This window comes from Salmo salar, chromosome ssa18 (assembly GCF_905237065.1).
Source record: "Salmo salar chromosome ssa18, Ssal_v3.1, whole genome shotgun sequence".
Classification (NCBI taxonomy): domain Eukaryota; kingdom Metazoa; phylum Chordata; class Actinopteri; order Salmoniformes; family Salmonidae; genus Salmo; species Salmo salar.
This window is the reverse complement of record NC_059459.1, coordinates 20501062-20516929: the sequence shown is the minus strand read 5'-3', so window position 1 is coordinate 20516929 and position 15868 is coordinate 20501062.

Below are 15868 nucleotides of genomic sequence, written 5' to 3'. Positions count from 1 at the left end.
AGTTGCGAATTTGCCAATCTTGGTGTTCTCTGGCAAATGCCAAACGTCCTGCACGGTGTTGGGCTGTAAGCACAACCCCCACCTGTGGACGTCGAGCCCTCATACCACCCTCATGGAGTCTGTTTCTGACCGTTTGAGCAGACACATGCACATTTGTGGCCTGCTGGAGGTCATTTTGCAGGGCTCTGGCAGTGCTCCTCCTTGCACAAAGGCGGAGGTAGCGGTCCTGCTGCTGGGTTGTTGCCCTCCTACGGCCTCCTTCACGTCTCCTGATGTACTGGCCTGTCTCCTGGTAGTGTCTCCATGCTCTGGACACTACGCTGACAGACACAGCAAACCTTCTTGCCACAGCTCGCATTGATGTGCCATCCTGGATGAGCTGCACTACCTGAGCCACTTGTGTGGGTTGTAGACTCCGTCTCATGCTACCACTAGAGTGAAAGCACCGCCAGCATTCAAAAGTGACCAAAACATCAGCCAGGAAGCATAGGAACTGAGAAGTGGTCTGTGGTTACTACCTGCAGAACCACTCCTTTATTGGGGGTGTCTTGCTTATTGCCTATAATTTCCACCTGTTGTCTATTCAATTTGCACAACAGCATGTGGAATTTATTGTCAATCAGTGTTGCTTCCTAAGTGGACAGTTTGATTTCACAGAAGTGTGATTGACTTGGAGTTACATTGTGTTGTTTAAGTGTTCCCTTTATTTTTTTGAGCAGTATATTTCCTGTGCCATAGAAGGCACACATAGACATCACATTTCAAACAGCAACATAGTGATATGCCCCTCAACCACTAGTGGGATTGTGCAGATATCGTGCTGATTAGCCTACAGACATAGACAAAATTATTCCAGTTCTAGTCAAGGGTTGAATGAATTAAGAACATTTAAAAAATAGAAATGACAGTTCATTACCTCTTCAGATTGATGTAAACATTTTATTCCTTGCTTGAATTAAATGTAATAGTATATTCTGGCATCCTTTTAAAACTATATTTTGATATAATGTGTATCTCTGGCCCCTGTTTTGGTCCCTTGTGAATGTGGTTCACTAGCCCATTCAGGAAATAATACTACTTAACTATATTAACTCTGTTAATGAACTCCCACTCTGGGTTGTGTCCTAACCACTCGCAACATATTTTTGTTCTGAGAAATTAAATTGGCTTTATTGCACAAAAATAGAAATAAGATTGTGTTCTGCCAACTTTTGTGTCAAACACAAAGACATACAAATTACAACAAATCATTGATGTGCTCTGCCAACTTTTAGGAGCAATTAATAATATTGACTTACTATAAGAGCACTCACTCCCACGCAAACACACACAGAAAGTTTAGAGTAGAATTTGGTCTCCAAATGCACCAAACGTAAACATTTCTTGCTGCACCAAGGACCTCTAACCTATCGGTTCAAAAGGTGACACGCACACACACACTTGGGGAGAGGAAGCAGAGTGGAGTCTCCACGGCGAGGCAGATACGGGGACATATGGTTTGATGTAATGAAAAGCAGAACATTCTCACTGCAGAGCTGTGTGACCCTTCAACTCCCAAAGGCTAGCATGGTTTCAACCCTGCCTGCACACTACACTAAACATGTAGTGCTCATACACACACATACTCAGCATCCTCCCACTGAAGCCCTACATTCTCTGTAACTCTATTTTGACTTTTTAAACAGGGCAATCCCTCTTGTGTAGCATTGACCAGATGTCTTGTGTTATTACTAGAGATCTTATTCATAAACAGTAATAAATATATATCAGAAACACAAGCATACCTATTTCTTATGATTGATTACTAAGGGCCTAAATGCAATCCCCCAAAACACATAAAGGAAAATTCCACTCAAAAACAATATATTGTTATTTGTTTCATTAGTCCATTGTTGACATAGTCCCAAAATGTTTTCATGAAGAACTGAGGAAACCCACATTATCTTAGGATAACAACAAGAGAGATAACAGCACAATGCGTTTATGAGATCCTACGTCATCCCTGACATGAACTTGACCTCACTCCTTGGCAGAGGGAACCATATAAAAGGCTGATTTATAGAATAAAATGGGTTTACAGTAACAAGTCTCGCTGCTCTTCCAAAGGCTTCCAATGAACTTCCAAGATGTCCACTCTAACATTATTAACAAGTAGGAGACTAAGGAGATGATTGTGGACTACAGGAAAAAGAGGACCGAGCACATCCCCATTCTCATCGAAGGGGCTGTAGTGGAGCAGGTTGAGAGTTTCAAGTTCCTTGGTGTCCACATCACCAACAAACTAACATGGTCCAAGCACACCAAGACAATCGTGAAGAGGGCACAACAAAACCTATTCCCCCTCAGGAAACTGAAAAGATTTGGCAAGGGTCCTCAGATCCTCAAAAGTTTCTTCAGCTGCACCATCGAGAGCATCCTGACTGGTTGCATCACTGCCTGGTATGGCAACTGCTCGGCCTCTGACCGCAAGGCACTACAGAGGATAGTGCGAATGGTCCAGTACATCACTGGGGCCAAGCTCCCTGCCATCCAGGACCTCTATACCAGGCGGTGTCAGAGGAAGGCCCTAAAAATTGTCAAAGACTCCAGCTACCCTAGTCATAGACTGTCCTCTCTCCTACCGCACAGCAAGCGGTACCGGAGCGCCAAGTCAAGGTCCAAGAGGCTTCTAAACACCTTCTACCCCCAAGCCATAAGACTCCTGAACATCTAGTCAAATGGCTACCCAGACTATTTGAAGCCCCTCCCACTCCCTCTTTACACCACTGTTACTCTCTGTTGTCATCTATGCATAGTCACTTTAATAACTCTTCCTACGTGCTACCTCAACTAGCTGGTGTCCCGCACATTGACTCTGTATCGGTACACCCCTGTATATAGTCTCACTATTGTTATGTTACTGCTGCTCTTTAATTACTTGTTACTTTTATCTCTTATTCTTATCCATATTTTTTTAAACTGCAATGTTGGTTAGGGGCTCATAAGTAAGCATTTCACTGTAAGGTCTACACCTGTTGTATTTGGGGCATGTGACTAATAAAATTTGATTTGATTTGACTCTAGACTCATTGCAAAGTTATGCATTTACATACAGAACCACTGATTTAAAACCCGTGCGTCAATCTAAGTAACATAATTTCAAAAATCCCCATCAAAATCTGTAAATTTAAGCTCGAGATATCAGTTTTTTTGCAATACACTGCATCCACCTATGTCGGCTTTCCGCATCTGTGGTGGAAGGTGGAAGGTAGCCGAGCTCCAGCGGTGTTTGTCAGACCATGAGACATCCCAAAAATCAGTCTTCTCATGAAAACATATGTAGCGTCCAAACGGTTTGGCCTACAAACTATTATGGCCACTCCATGGAAAGGGGAGACTCCCACAAGTGTCACAGGACTTGTTTGAAGGTAACCCATACAAACAAATGGTAGTATGTTTTGTGCCAACAAAAATAAGAGGTTAATTATGTGTCCATAAAAACACATATTTCCTTAGCTTTCTTATATCTCCTAGATATAGGACAGACACTTCAAAACCTTATGCCTTATAATTTATTTTTAGACTGTCTTTTTTGCCATTTATGAATGTGTTATTCAATGCGTTTCTGTGGGCTATAGTAGTAAATGCCAAATTCAATATTTTATAAAATATTTTTTATATATTTTGGAGGGATACCTAAAGGGGTCCTAAAATGTTAAATGAAATAGCTAACGGATCCATATTATGACCATCTTAAAACAATTCCATATGTTAGCTTAGTAAAGCCCACGCCCCCTCCCTCTACCACCCAAACGGCTTAGACTTTTAGATTGGTAACATGTGAATGGCACATATCCACTCCAGAAGATGCAATATGCTGCACGTCTTTTGGGTCAGTTATGTGGTGTGCTTTTTTCTGTTCTCATTGTCAAAATGGGCATAATAACTTCCAATCAGTGTTTTTTACAACTCACAAAATAATTGTGAAAGAGAAAGTTTGGCAGGAATTCAATTAGATTTCAGCTTTAATGAATCAGTGGACCAGAACTCTGGCAGGCAAGACAGACAGTAGTATATCCTAATAAACTGACTGTAATGACAACTAAAATCATGAATTTATACCTTTCTCTCCATTTGGTTCTTATCACCATGTGTTCATTTAGCTTTTTGTTTTCTTTAACTGTTTTTCCCATCAGAGCATCTGAATCAACACAGCATTGGTCAAACAGGAATGTTTTGGCCAGTGTTTTTTATTTTTTGTATTTTTTTAGCTTACTCCGTCAGTAATTGTTTGATTGTCACAAGAACTCTTGATGAAAATATTTTTTCTATTTCAGTGTTCACATTTTATTTTCATCATATTTTCGTCCATAAAACCTTTGAAAAATCTGTTGTCAGGTATTTCTTTGGCCAATCTTGACGCTTCAACTTGTGGATCTTATTCAGTGGTGGTCTTGTTTCAGCCTTCTTGACCTTGGCCATGTCTCTGAGCACTTGACACCTTGTACTTCTGAACACTCCAGGTAGGTTGCAGTTCTGGAATACGGTGGCACTGGAGGATAATGGGTTCCTGGTAGTTTGACGTTTAATTCTTCTCAAGTCTTTTGCAGTTAATTTCCGCCTTTTCTTCCCCATGCGTTTTTTGCGCCCCAGTTGATTATTCGCAACAAAACGTTTGAATGTCCGGTGGTCACACCTCAATAGTTTAGCTATTTAAAGAGTGTCGCATCCGTCTGAAAGGCATTTTACATTTTTGGCTTTTTAGTGTCAGTTAAATTTATTTTTTGGCCCATTTACCTGAGGTAATGAGGCTGCCTAATAATTATGCACACCTTGATATAAGGTGGTATTCACTTTGGCCACACCCTCCGTCATTACACAAATACATATCACCTGAAAATGATTAAATCCAATAAGCGTTCAAGTTTATATGGTTTGGAGTTTGAAAATGTGAATAGAAACAATGATAAGATCAGAATACTCACTTGCCTAATAATTGTGCACACAGTGTAGTTATTACTGTACTAATCTGTAACACAACATTAACTATCAATGAATCTAATCATGGAATCTCCTTCACATACTCCGCCTAATGTTTCTAGCTGACAAGACTTCTGGTTCGTTGAAGGCCATTAAAGTTTATAGGCATTATTATTATGTCTGTTGCTCAAACTGAGGAAATAATGTCCACGTCATGGTGGCTGTAAACTTAAATGAGGGGATAATGAGAAAAACGACATGTCTTCACAGGAAGCCTCATGGTGAACTCCGGGCTTCCAGCCAGAAAATCATATGTTTGTCAGCGCAGAGAAAGAAATAAGAGGTCGAGAATCATAATAATGTAGACCAGGCAGCCCTATCTCCCCCCAAACTTCCTTTTTCAATGAATCAATCACATTTTCTTTATAAACCCATTTTTACATCAGCAGTTGTCACAAAGTCCTTTTCAGGGGGGAGTCTAGGTGTCTTGGAGGTGGAAACATCCTATTCTCATCAGTCAATATTACAGGTCATGTTGCCTTCTTGATTGATTATTCCTGCCGTCAGAGCAAAATGTTAAAGGTCATAGCCCCTTATCAGCCATTTGCATTCGCTCTACGTCATATCTGTTGATTTTCTTGTGTCTAGTTAATGACTCTTTAAAGATTGAAAGGGCAACTTTTCTCTCTAGGGTCTATGAAATATTTCCAGAGACTTTTACGTCCATGTCTGTCCCCTCCCATACCTCAATTTCAGGAATTATCCTTTGGCCTCTGTGATGGGGAACACCATATTTTATTATCAACAAAAGGACCTTTGACCCTAACCCAACTAATTGATACCAACTGTTGAGAGCCGACAGACACCACAGTCCTCTTGGGAGAAAAATAACATGTGTTGTTTATGAGTTAATTTGATACAGTAAAATATCCCACCGCATAGTTTCAGAGTTTGAGGAAATGGATACCTCATCGAATTTCACCAACAGCGCCTTCAAGTCGGTTCCACTGAGAAAAAATATCCGTTAACAACAGTTCTCTCAAGAGAATACCACCATGGACCAATGTTGAACAACTTCACAACTCCCTAGATACAATATGCATAAACATGAACATTCTTAACCTTTACACATTTTCTTTGAGAGCGTCTTAGCCACTGAATTTGTTACCCACTTCAAGCCTTTTTGTAAGTAATGAAATAGGATTAAGCCACTGTAATGCTGATTAAATTGATACCTCACTGTAAATGGGTGGTGCACAGCTTTCTCATATAATGGAAATTTAGATAATTTCCCCCAAGAGCCTTATGTAATAACCAAGTCAGTGTCAAAGGCCTGAGAACCGTCTATTTCTGAAACCCTATTTCAGGATATTGAGCTCTGCGTAGCTTAACTGAAGGCTACTCCTTCTGCCTTTGGTCTGAGCTATTGTTTCCCCTTGTAGTGTTCTAAGTTTAATGTCAAATGCACAAACAAGAGAACTACTGTTACAAACATTTACATGTATGCTAAACTCTATAATATGAAGAACATGCTATAGGGGAACATAATCATATGGAATTTCTAAATAAGAAACCCTCTGACTGCAAGTCTATCTTTTCAATACAATCACACTACTTATGAATATGCATTGTACTCTCCACTAGACTTGAACATGGTTCTGCTATTCACTTAAGCAGTGTGGGTGATAAGCAGCAATGTACATGTACAGGCAACTAGGGACCTGGAGCAATTTACATTGCTGCAGTCAGAACAGTATTTTCCACAGCTTTATATAGAATTTAAAACTGACAGATACAACACATACATAATGACTAGGAGAGAGGACTGAGCTGGATGGGGGAGAATGAGGAGACGGCCAAGCTTGGTTTATTTACAGTACATGGAGGACCTGGCAGAGACTGGATTGGCCTCTATTGCCTCCATCATAGGATGTGGTCTAGGGTGCGGCTGACTATTGGGCTGGAGTAAGGGTCTGGCCAAGTTTAACTCCTGGTGGGTTTATCATATAAAACTAGACCATGGGAAGATGAAGCTGAAAGCTAAAACATATACACTGAGTGTTCAAAACATTAAGGACACCTGCTCTTTCCAGGACATAGACTGACCAGGTGAATCCAGGTGAAAGCTATGACTCCTTATTGATGTCACTTGTTAAATCCACTTTAAACAGTGTAGATGAAGGGTAGGAGACAGGCTAAAGAAATTTTTTTAAGCCTTGAGACAATTGAGACAGATTGTGCATGTGTGGCATTCAGAGGGTGAATGAGCAAGACAACAAATTGAAGGGCCTTTGAACGGGGTATGGTAGTAGGTGCCGGGCGCATCGGTTTGTGTCAAGAACTGCAACGCTGCTGGGTTTTCACGCTCAACAGTTTCCCGTGTGTATCAAGAATGATCCACCACCCAAAGCACACACAGCCAATTTGACACAACTGTGGGAAGCATTGGAGTCAACATGGGCCATCATCCCTGTGGAACGCTTTCGACACCTAGTAAAGTCCATGCCCCGACGAATTGAGTCTGTTCTGAGGGCAAAAGAGGGTGCAACTCAATATTAGGAAGGTGTTCTTAATGTTTTGTGCACTCAGTGTTTACCAAAATAACTTTACTTTTAAGAACATGGCAACTATTTGAGTAAAATTCATGGCTAAAGAGACTTGTGTTGTGTAGAAAATATCCAATATGTTCCAAATTATGTCTTTCTCATTATGATGTACTGCATCTGTTCCTCCCATCCCCTATTTTGCCAAAACATTGCTTAAACTTGACAAATTAATTGCTAATGCTCAATTACATGGTTAAAAAGGTTTGGATCACGACCCACTGCATGTGCACTTGATGGGAGTCTGAAAACCTAGATTAAAGGACACAATTAGCTATGAAATCTTGCATGTCTCAATTCCACTACACATGCCTACCCAGTGTATAATATTTCTAGAGAGAGAGAGAGACATTCATTGAAACAGCTGTTGGTAACTTAATTAACTCAGCATCTGGAACTGATGAGGTTCTGGTCACAGAAAGACCAGACAAACAATAAAAAATATATCTCGACAAGATTGTAAAAACAGCTTTAACTATAGAGTACATCAGCAAAAACAAAACATCTAGATGGTTCTTACCTAAGAAGGGGTACTATAGCATCTTTTTGACAAATCTGACAATAACTCTATCCTCATGATTCCTGCTTACAGGTAAAAACTCTAACAGAAAGTAACAGTAATGTGCTCAATACGGAACTGGTGCGATCAAGTGGATGCTAAGCAACAGGACTACTTTGCTAGCACAGACTGGAATATGTTCCGGGATTCATCTGATAACATCAGTGACCGGCTTCATTAATAATTGCATTGACGACGTCATCACCACAGTGACCGTGCATATATATCCCAACTAGAAGCCATGGATTACAGGCAAGATCCACACTGAGCTAAAGGCTTGAGCTGCTGCTTTCAAGGATCAGGACACTAATCTGGACACTGATAAGAAATCCCTCTACGACCTCCGACGAGCCATCAAACAGGCAAAGTGTCAATACAAGACTAAGATTGAATACTATTACACTGCCTCTGACAATCGTCAGAAGTGGCAGGGCTTGCAAACTATCACGGATTACAAAGGGAAACCCAGCCGCAAGCTACCCAGTGACACCAGCCTACCAGACAAGTTAAATGCCTTCCATGCTCGCTTCGAGGCAAGCATCATTGAACAATGCATGAGAGCACCAGCTGTTCCAGATGACTGAGTGATCTTGCTCGCCGTAGCCGATGTGAGTAAGACCTTTAAACAGGTTAACATTCACAAGGCCGTGGTGCCAGATGGATTACCAGGACGAGTACTCAGAGCATGCACTGATCAGCTGGAAAGTGTCTTCACTGACATTTTCAACCTCTCCCTGACCCTGTCTGTAATACCTACATTTTTCAAGCAGACCACCATAGTCCCTGTGTCCAAGAACGCCAAGGTAACCTGTCTAAATGACTATTGCCCCATAGCACAGACATTCCAGACACCCTAAACCCACTCCAATTCTCATATGATGCAATCTCTATTGCACCCCACACACTGCCCTTTCCCACCTGGATAAGAGGAACACCTATGTGAGAATGTTGTTCATTGACTACAGCTCAGCGTTCAACACCATAGTGCACTCCAAGCTCATCACTAAGCTCAGGACCCCAGGACTGAACACCTCCCTCTACAACTGGATCCTGGACTTCCTGAATGGCCGCCCCCAGGTGGTGAGAGTAGGCAACAATACATTGGCAACTCTGGCCCACAACATGGGGGTCCCTCAGGGGTGCATTCTTTGTTCCCTACTGTACTCCCTGTTCACCCACAACTGTGTGGCCGTGCATGACTCCAACACCATCATTAAGTTTGCTGACGACACGAAGGTGGTAGGCCTGATCAACGACGACGAAAAGAAAGGCAATAAGGATGAGGGCAGTGACCTGGTAGCCAGGACAACAACCTTTCCCTAAACGTCAGCAAGACAAAGGAGATGATCTTGGACTACAGGAAACAGAGGGCCGAGCACATCCCCACATTGACAGGGCTGTAGTGGAGTGGGTTGAGAGCTTCAAGTTCATCGCTGTCCACATTACCAATGAATTAAGATGGTCCACAGAGACATCAACACAGTCATGACGAATGCACAGCAATGTCTCTTCCTCCATAGGAGGCTGAAAAGATTTGGCATTGGCCCTCAGATCCTCAAAAAGTTCTAAAGCTGCACCATTGAGAGCATCCTGACTGGCTGCCTCACCGCTTGGTAAGGCAACTGTGTGGCATCTGACCTTAAGGCGCTACAGAGGGTAGTGTGTACAACCCAGTACAACACTGGGGCTGACCTCCCTGCCATCCAGGACCTCAATACCAGGTGGTGTCAGAGGAAGGTCCTAATACTGGTCAAAGACTCCAGCCACCCAAGTAATAGACAAGGGGTATTCAACTCTTACCGTATGAGGTTCGGAGCCTGCTGGTTTTCTGTTCTACCTGATAATTAATTGCACACACCTGGTGTCCCAGGTCTAAATCAGTCCCTGGTTATAGGGGCACAATGAAAAAAGTGCAGTGGAACTGGCTTCAAGGTCCAGAGTTGAGTTTGAAGGTTGTAGATTGTACTCTCTGCTACCGCAAGGCAAACAGTACTGATGCACCAAGTCTGGAACCAACAGGACCCTGAACAGCTTCTACCCCAAACCCATAAGACTGCTAAATAGTTAACGGAAAGGCTGGAGCAATGAACCGCCCTTGCTGTCTCTGCCTTGCCGGTCCCCCTCTTTCCACTGGGATTCTCTGCCTCCAACCCTATTACAGGGGCTGAGTCACTGGCTTACTGGTGTTCTTCCATGCCATCCATGGGGGGGGTGCGTCACTTGAGTGGGTTGAGTCACTGACGTGGTCTTCCTGTCTGGGTTGGCGCCCCCCCCTTGGGTTGTGCCATGGCGGAGATCGTTGTGGGCTATACTCGGCCTTGTCTTAGGACGGTAAGTTGGTGGTTGGAGACATCCCTCTAGTGGTGTGGGGGCTGTGCTTTGGCAAAGTGGGTGGGGTTATATACTGCCTGTTTGGCCCTGTCCGGGGGTATCATCGGATGGGGCCACAGTGTCTTCTGATCCCTCCTGTCTCAGCCTCCAGTATTTATGCTGCAGTAGTTTATGTGTCGGGGGGCTAGGGTCAGTCTGTTACATCTGGAGTATTTCTCTTGTCTTATCCGGTGTCCTGTGTGAATTTAAATATGCTCTCTCTAATTCTCTCTTTCTCTCTTTCTGTCTTTCTCTCGGAGGACCTGAGCCCTAGGACCATGCCTCAGGACTACCTGGCATGATGACTCCTTGCTGTCCCCAGTCCACCTGGCCGTGCTGCTGCTCCAGTTTCAACTGTTCTGCCTGCGGCTATGGAACCCTGACCTGTTCACCGGACGTGCCTGTTGCACCCTCGACAACTACTATGATTATTATTATCTGACCATGCTGGTCATTTATGAACATTTTAACATCTTGACCATGTTCTGTTATAATATCCACCCTGCACAGCCAGAAGAGGACTGGCCACTCCTCATAGCCTGGTTCCTCTCTAGGTTTCTTCCTAGGTTTTTGGCCTTTCTTGGGAGTTTTTCCTAGGGAGTTTTTCCTAGCCACCGTGCTTCTTTCACATGCATTGATTGCTGTTTGGGGTTTTAGGCTGGGTTTCTGTACAGCACTTTGAGATATCAGCTGATGTACGAAGGGCTATATAAATACATTTGATTTGATTTGATTTGAACCAAATATCTACCTGGCCTATTTGCATTGCCCCCCTTTGCACTAACTCTTTTGACTCATCACATACACTGCTGCTACTGCTTATTATCTATACTGTTGCCTAGTCACTTTACCGCTACCTATACATACATATCTTCCTCAATAACCTCATACCCCTGCAGATCAACTTGGGACTGGTACCCCATGTATATAGTCAAGATATCGTTAATCATTGTGTATTTATTCCTTGTGTTATTATCTTTCTGTAATTTTTTTTTTCTCTCTGCCTTACTGGGAAGGGCCAGTCAGTAAGAATTTCACTGTTACTCTACACCTGTTGTTTATGAAGCGTGTGACAAATAATATTTTATGTGATTTACACAGCATTATGTATACAGTTATTTCTGTATACATACTGTATACAGTAATACTGAATAAGATACTGAATAAGATGTACAACATAAAAGCACAGTTGAAAAATATATGCTACATGAAACCAAGTGAGGGTGGTCTACAGTGATAGGTGGGATGGGCTGAGAGAAGCTAAGGCGTGGGATTAAAGAGCTCATCATCGGTAAAGATATTAATTGTATGTATTTGTGTATGTATATACAGTACCAGAAAAAAGTTTGGACACATCTACTCATTCAAGGGTTTTTCTTTATTTTATTATTTTGTACATTGTAGAATAATAGTGAAGACATCAAAACTATGAAACAACACATATGGAATCATGTAGTAATCAAAAAAGTGTTAAACAAATCAAAATATATTTTAAATTTGAGATTCTTCAAAGTAGCCACCCTTTGCCTTGATGACAGCTTAGCACACTCTTGGTATTCGCTCAACCAGCTTCATGAGGTAGTCACCTGGAATGCATTTCAATTAACAGGTGTGCCTTAAAAGATCATTTGTGGAATGTCTTTCCTTCTTAATGCATTTGAGCCAATCAGTTGTGTTGTGACAAGGTAGGGGTGGTATACAGAAGATTGCCCTATTTGGTAAAAATCCATATTATTAGAAGAACAGCTCAAATAAGCAAAAAAAAGAATAATACTTTAAGACATGAAGGTCAGTCAACCCATAAAATTTAAAGAACTTAGAAAGTTTCTTCAAGTGCAGTCGCAAATCCCATCAAGCTGTCATAATCGTGTATGTTGGTGGCAGGGAAGTCAGGCGCAGGAGAAACCAAATTGGTTAAACTGGAGTACTTAATGACAAAAACAAACTCCAAAACCAAAGTACAAAATAACATGGGTAAAAATAACCCGTCGCACACCGATACAAAATACACACGTAACATAACATCACAAACAATCACCGACAAGGACATGAGGGGGAAACAGAGGGTTAAATACACAACATGGAATTAATGGGATTGGAAACAGGTGTGTAGGAAGACAAGACAAAACCAATGGAAAATGAAAAACTGATCAATGATGGCTAGAAGACCGGTGACGTCGACCGCCGAGCACCACCCGAGGAAGGAGGGGCATCGACTTCGGCAGAAGTTGTGACACAAGCACTATGATGAAACTGGCTCTCATGAGGACCGCCACAGGAAAGGAAGACCCAGAGTTACCTCTGCTCCAGCGAATAAGTTCATTAGAGTTACAAGCCTCAGATTGCAGCCCACATAAATGCTTCACAGAGTTCAAGTAACAGAGAAATCTCAAGATCAACTGTTCAGAGGAGACTGCGTGAATCAGGCCTTCATGGTCGAATTGCTGCAAAGAAACTACTACTAACGGACACCAATGATAAGAAGAGACTTGCTTGGCCAAGAAACACGATCAATGGACATTAGATTGGTGAAAATCTGTCCTTTGGTCTGTTGAGTCCAAATTTGAGATTTTGGGTTTTAACCGCTGTGTCTTTGTGAGACACAGAGTAGATGAACGGATGATCTCCGCATGTGTGGTTCCCACCGTGAAGCATGGAGTAGGAGGTGGGATGGTGTGGGGGTCCTTTGCTGGTGACACTGTCTGTGATTTATTTAGAATTCAAAGCATGGCTACCACAGCGTTCTGCAGCAATACGCCATCCAATCTGGTTTGCGCTTAGTGGGACTATCAGTTCTTCAACAGGACAATGACCACAAAACACACCTCCAGGCTGTGTAAGGGGTATTTGATGGAGTGCTGCATCAGATGACCTGGCCTCCACAATCACCTGAACTCAACCCAATTGAGATGGTTTGGGATGAGTTGGACAGCAGAGTGAAGGAAAAGCAGCCAACAGGTGCTCAGCATATGTGGGAACTCCTTCAAGACTGTTGGAAAAGCATTCCTCATGAAGCTGGTTGAGAGAATGCCAAGAGTGTGCAAAGCTGTCATCAAGGCAAAGGGTGGCTACTTTGAAGAATCTAAAATCTAAAATATATTTTGATTTGTTTAACAGTTTTTTGATTACTACATGATTCCATATGTGTTATTTCATAGTTTTGATGTCTTCACTATTATTCTACAATGTAGAATGTATGTATGTACAGTATATATGTACACTACCGTTCAAAAGTTTGGGGTCACTTAGAAATGTCCTTGTTTTTTAAAGAAAGGCAATTTGTTTGTCCATTAAAATAACATCAAATTGATCAGAAATACAGTGTAGACATTGTTAATGTTGTAAATGACTATTGTAGCTGGAAACGGCAGATTTATTTATGGAATATCTACATAGGTGTACAGAGGCCCATTATCAACAACCATCACTCTTGTGTTCCGATGGCACATTGTGTTAGCTGATCAAAGTTGATCATTTTAAAAGGCTAATTGATCATTAGAAAACCATTTTGCAATTATGTTAGCACAGCTGAAAACCTTTGTAGTGATTAAAGAAGCAATAAAACTGTCCTTAGACTAGTTGAGTATTTGGAGCATCAGCATCTGTGGATTCGATTAAAGGCTCAAAATGGCCAGAAACAAAGAAACTCGTCAGTCTATTCTTGTTCTGAGAAATGAAGGCTATTCCATGAGAGAAATTGCCAAGAAACTGAAGATCTCGTACAATGCTGTGCACTACTCCCTTCACAGAACAGCGCAAACAGGCTCTAACCAGAATAGAAAGAGGAGTGGGAGGCACCGGTGCACAACTGAGCAAGAGGACAAGGACATTAGAGTGTCTAGTTTGAGAAACAGATGCCTCACAAGTCCTCAACTGGCAGCTTCATTAAATAGTACCTGCAAAACACCAGTCTCAACGTCAACAGTGAGAGGTGACTCCGGGATGCTGGCCTTCTAGGCAGAGTTGCAAATAAAAAGTAATATCACAGACTGGCCAATAAAAAGAAAAGATTAAGATGGGCAAAAAAACACAGACACTGAACAGAGGAACTCTGCCTAGAAGGCCAGCACCTCGGAGTCGCCTCTTCACTGTTGACGTTGAAACTGGTGTCAAAAATATATAAATATATATTTTTGTCCTCCGAAGAGGGAGGGGGGCTTGTTGGGTTAATAAAAAAAATAAGTAAAAAAGACTACTGAATAACACATCTGGCAAGTGAAATCCTTATCAGTCCAACTTTTCCTTCTAAACAGACTCACAGGTGATTCATTCCATTTACCCATGATATGGATTGTCATTCTGATCAGTCACTGAGCAAGTCATTATGGAGTCTATATAAAAGTAATCGTCTTAAAATGAGGAGCTTCTTTCAAAACATTTCCTGATTCACAGATATGACAAAATATAAATTAACTTGCCCTGTTCGTAGTTACAAACTATAGTTAAATTCAATTGTCTCAACAACCACCATTGCAGAAACTTGAATGCTGTTCCACTTACCTCTCTGTGGGGGAATTTGTCACATCAAACTCCCACAGTTCTGCCAGTTGTCAGTCTGCAGTTTACATTATCACAATGGGAAGGGTAAAAATCTAGCTCCAACTAGGAGGAAGGACTGCTGCTTTGCCTCTCATCTCCTACTCCCTCAGTTCCTCACTGACGTGGGCTGTACATTCTCACAGCTTGCTCGGAAAAACCTCCAAACGTGTCAGATGAGGTTGTGGAGATACCAATCTGTTGTATGGGACTGTATTGTGCAAAAGTGGGAGGAGCAATACAGTCACACACCCACCAGATATGTTCTGGCAAAGATGACTAGAACAGGAATATTCAATGTTTTGAGAGTGGGCTTTTAATGACTAAATAGTTAATATCAAATTAAATAAATGGTAGAAATAGAGTGTTACACAAAGATCTGTGACATTACAATGAAATAAATATTTTTATCAATTCATACTTTATTGCTTTTTTCACTTTCAGTTGTCTGGATGAGATATTTTCAACCTGTTTTCTGTGTGCAGCTAGGCTACTTGTTGTAAATTGTGCAGCTCGGAGGACAATGCAGAGAATGCTTGCCCACTATCACCTCATCCTCCCACACAGGAGTGGATGAGTAAAAGAGCACTGCTTCCCTTCTCCACTGTGCTGCCTGCCTGAATACATGACATATAGTACATTTTATTCAGTACATTGTGGCCTAGAGCCAAGCATTTGCATAAAGAATCAGTAAAGCAATACAGACACTAACAAAAAGAAATAAAACATGAGAGAGAAAGAGAGAGAGAAAGTGTGTGTGTGTGAGAGGGAGAGATACAGAGTGAGAGAGAGAGAGAGAGAGAGAGAGAGGGAGAGAGAGAGGGAGAAAGAGTGTGTGTGT